This window comes from Ostrinia nubilalis, unplaced genomic scaffold (assembly GCF_963855985.1).
Source record: "Ostrinia nubilalis unplaced genomic scaffold, ilOstNubi1.1 SCAFFOLD_43, whole genome shotgun sequence".
Lineage (NCBI taxonomy): Eukaryota > Metazoa > Arthropoda > Insecta > Lepidoptera > Crambidae > Ostrinia > Ostrinia nubilalis.
In genome coordinates, this window is record NW_026973577.1 from 82,501 (window position 1) to 87,500 (window position 5,000).

Below are 5,000 nucleotides of genomic sequence, written 5' to 3' on the forward strand. Positions count from 1 at the left end.
TGCAACCTTTTACTCACTCACTGCCCCAAAATCCAAAACCAACAAAATATTAGTTTTTCCAAAAAGTTACGTTTTCAAAAGTTAGGTTATGAAAAGTTAGGTTTTCAAAAGTTAGGTTATGAAAAGTTAGGTTTTCAAAAGTTAGGTTTTCAAAAAGTTGGATTTCATAAAGTTAGGTTTTCAAAAGTTAGGTTTTCAAAAAGTTGGATTTCATAAAGTTAGCTTTTCAGAAGTTAGGTTATCAAAAGTTAGGTTTTCAAAAAGTTGGATTTCATAAAGTTAGGTTATCAAAAGTTAGGTTTTCAAAAGTTAGGTTTTCAAAAGTTAGGTTTTCAAAAGTTACGTTATCAAAAGTTAGGTTTTCAAAAGTTAGGTTTTCAAAAAGTTGGATTTCATAAAGTTAGGTTTTCAAAGGTTAGGTTTTCAAAAGTTAGGTTTTCAAAAGTTAGGTTATCAAAAGTTAGGTTTTCAAAAAGTTGGATTTCATATATTTAGGTTCTCAAAAGTTAGGTTATCAAAAAGTTGGGTTTCATAAGGTTAGGTTTTCAAAAGGTAGGTTTTCAAAAAAGTTACGTTCTAAAAAGTTAGGTTTTGAAAAGTTAGGTTAGGTTAGGTTTGGTTTGATTTTTAGGTTATTCCAAATGCAAAAACAAAAAAATACATTGACCTGGTCAGCGGAGTTGTAAATAAATTAGGCTTCGCGCGCAAACGGAGGTCGCTGGTTGGTCGCGTCGCGATTGTCGTTTGATTGATGAATGATGCCGATGTTTTTTTGTGCAGCTACTTTTTTTAAAAATGAATAATGATTATAATGTTTTTTTTTTATGACATAAATAAAATTTTAAAAAATGTAAAAATTGAAAATAGATGACATTGAATACAATATATTATTTTTTCTTTTTTATATTACATTTAATAAATAATTAAAATAATGAACGATAATTTAAAAGTAAAATATTTATTTATGCATTTATTTCACTACTCAAATTCGTAGTATATGTTACGGTTAATGTGATAAATTGAAAATTATGAATAATCGCCGGTCGTTATGAATAATTACCGACAGGCTTGGTAAAAGTGATAAATTAATCACATTTATCAGTGATTATTACATAATGTAACCTTAATACTAACAAATACCATAAAAGAGAGAACACCGGCTCGTGTACAGCGCTCATGTGCAGCCTCACATTTTGATATCATATATTAAATATAATTTGGCAAAATGAGTTTGGAATGTTTTTTTGCATAACATTACTTTGCCATATTTAGTTTATACACACATAAATGATCTCATATTAATCATCACATTTACCAAATCATGAGGTAATTATTCATAATAACCGGCGATTATTCATAATTTTCACATTTATCATATTTACCGTAACATATAAATTATTACTAATTTTTATAAAATTTCGTTGTGTAGAAAATAAATATAATATTTTTCGTACACGAGCGACACCTATCGAACCGCTGGCGTGTGTGAAGAAATTACGTGGGTGCCTGCCACTAGCGAGAGGTGCGCAATTGTTTCAATAGATGGCGCTTTAGCAGTATTTCTTGGGTAGTGATGTAGCATAACATTCTGTAGATTCGAGTATCGATATTATTTTATTTGTATTATTATGAATATCAAAAAATAATAATATTATTATTATTATCATCAAATTAATAAATGTTTTAAAAATGTAAAAAATGTCGATGTCTATAATTAGTTGATAAATTAACGATAAAATTAAATAATGTTACTGTATGTATATAAGCAATAGATTATACTGTTGTTGGTATTTATTTTCACTACATACGTATACTTGCATAATAATGAATGATTCTGTGTGTTGTGTTATTATTAAATTTATACATAATTTAACTCTTTATTCACTATCGACTGTTACACGTCACTACCCGAGAAATGTTGCTAAAGCGCCATCTATTGGGATAATAGCGCACCTCGCGCTAATGGCACCCACGTCAGCGGACAGTGAAGTTCGGTCGGTTCCCGACAGGTGTCGCCCGGGCGCGGAAATATTATGTCCTTGTCTCAATCTTCACACAAAATTGAATTTAAATCATACCTAATAGTAATAATAATATAATTTACTGTGCAATAATTTGGGTACTTACATAACACACTTTTCAGTAATCATTGCAATAATAAAATTATATTATCACCACTACAGTCTTGATTTTTAATTCGTTTTTTGGCAATTCAGATGTATTAAACCTCTTTTTGCTTTGAATTGTTGGAATAAAGGTAATAAAAATATGAAACTGAATTACATCAAGTACAACTAACAAGTATGATTGTTATTGTTTGTTTTGTGAATTCAATGTACACTAATTATTATGTACATTTTAGAGATTGAATAGAAAAAATAACGCGTTTTTAACACAGTAAAACAACATAATAATAATAATTATTAGTTTAAAAATAATATTAATATCATAAACGAAAATATATATTGACTAGCGGCCGCCCGCGACTTCGTACGCGTGAATCCCGTTTTTCCCGTGGGAATTTCGGAAATTCCTTTCTTAGTGCACCTCTACGGTACCTAAGCTACGTCCCTTCCAAATTTCAAGTGCCTACGTTTAGCCGTTTAGGCTGTGCGTTGATCTGTCAGTCAGTCAGTCAGTTTCTCCTTTTATATATTTAGATGATCATCAATCATCATTGTCGTCATCATAATCAACTTGGATTATAAAATTGGCATCTTGTTAAATTAGCTATTTTATGAAACGAAGATTTTACTAACAAAGATTTACATAAAAAAAGGTTTGTAACCTATGGATATTGGCCAGCGAGTCCAGTAATAGAAAAATAATGTCCTTAATTTTATTGTAACTTCAAAAATATGATAATAAAAACTCAAATAAGCATTTTAAAAGGATCAGTACATTTTTAAATTGAAACCTTAAATTCTTTGAAGGTTTATTTTTTAATTTGTGGAAATGCTCTCCATTTTTTATTAGTGGATATGTTTTAATGTTGACAACACTTCTAAAATGTCAAAATTCCGTGTAATTAAAAATCTAATCAGACTTCAGGTACCGATAGTGTTGTACATTTTGTCTATTCTAGACAAATGTCTTAAAAACTTGGTGCAAAACGACGTTATTAATTATAATTTTAGGTCTTCAAAAGTTTTAAGTAATTTCAGGGATTACAAATTAGTTTGATTTATATATTAATATAAAATTGCATAATTACATAACACACTCAAACATTTTAAGTGCAACTGTTGTTTATTTATAATTGGGTATTTAACAAAATTTAATTATGTACTTAACTTTTTAAAAGGCCTAATTTTATACACCCACTATGGTATATATTTATTAGTTAAAGTTTTGAATAGTTTTGAATATTAATCATATACATCAATTAGTTTTTTTGTTTGTTTTTCCAACAAATCACGAAATAGGAAAAAATGTATCAATACAACTAAAAATCTTAATTTCTTTATTAAAAAAAAGTCGTGATTTATAATAATAATTTCGAATTAACAAAAATAATTTAATATTTTTTGTTCTTAATACGAAAGTTTTTTTTTTTTAATTAATTATTTTATTGTATTTATGTGTTATTAATATTATTAATTTTCCTATTTCGTGATTTATGGGGTGTCGCTTTTAACACTTTAATCGCAATCAATTTTTTTTTTTCTGTATCATCTTTTTAATAAAAAAAAAAAAAGGATCATCTAATCTAACCTAACCTAACCTAACCTAACCTAATCTAACCTAACTTTTTTTTTAATTATTAATTATCTGGTTATACATATAGGGGGTGTGTCACTTTAATTTTTTTTTTTTTTTTTTTTTTTTTTTTTTTTTTTTTTTTTTTTTTTTTTTTTTTTTTACACTTAGCATTTAAAGCTGCGCGTGCGCAGCAGCGTACGAGCATAGCGTTAAAAATGTTTCTTTTCCATTCGCGGCTTCCACTCGAGAACCGAGAGAGTGTACAGACAAACGCGACGTCGGCGGCGTCCGGCCGAGCGAGATCAGTAACACAGCGACCGCCGTGCGCAGAGCGCGCGCGCACGCTCAAATGTATTATAAACATGATGCGCGCGCGCAGCACACTCTGCGTACGACGGATCGGTGCGTTTATAAGTTGTGTTTTAAAGCAAAGTGGTGAAAGAGTTGATGAAACTTTAACTTTTTCACTCTGTATGTACACTCTGTTGGCGTCTGAGGTTTCGGATGTTCAATGAGATTGACGGGACTTAGTGTGTGGCTCATTGGACGCTTGTTAAACTTTGTAGATCTACGGATGGGTTGTATGATCGAATTCGTAATAAAGATCTGTCTCACTCGGGCAATGTGTCCGCGCTATGTGCAGTTATCTGTGCTTTTGCATACGCGCTTCGACTGGCCACTTTTTAATACGCTTCGTTGTAACGCTTCCCGCCACATTAACCTTACATAAGGGCGATGATGGCTTTTTAGCGTTTACATCAGCGTATCAAATATATGTGTATATTTTTATGTATTCTATAGCACACACTCACAACACGCAAACATTTCAATGATGTATATGTCTCTGTAGTGATGGTGTCGACAAATCGTGAGAGGTAGGGTGGTTTTTCCAACACCGGGCTGACATATCGTTCATGATACGAAATTTGTTAGATTTTATTATAAAATGTGATGAATGAATGTTATGTCTATGCGAACGTTCAGTGTGGGCGCCTCTGTGAGCGCTATGTGGGTGTGTTTTTCTAGCATTCTATATTAATTTATAGAGTGTTGCAAAGACTCGCCTCACGACACACGTTGTAACTGCGAACAGTGTACACAGTAGTCAAGCCCAGTTCGGTCGGTCAAACGTCGAATTGGGCTATAGACACCAAACACACTCTTCGTTAATATTCTTTAACGAGAGCTATCATATGTATAATAATATGTGTAAGCTCCCTGGTTGATCCTGCCAGTAGTTATATGCTTGTCTCAAAGATTAAGCCATGCATGTCTCAGTGCAAGCCGTATTAGGGCGA

General features: G+C 31.2%; 1 non-coding gene across 1 annotated transcript in view; it reads left to right on the forward strand.

Moving 5' to 3' along the window:
- Positions 1 to 4,917: 4,917 nt before the first annotated feature.
- Positions 4,918 to 5,000, forward strand: part of LOC135087444 (small subunit ribosomal RNA) — a 1,903-nt gene continuing 1,820 nt past the window's right edge. The window contains exon 1 of the ribosomal RNA XR_010260828.1: positions 4,918 to 5,000. This exon is cut by the window's right edge and continues 1,820 nt beyond it. This is a non-coding gene — a ribosomal RNA (small subunit ribosomal RNA).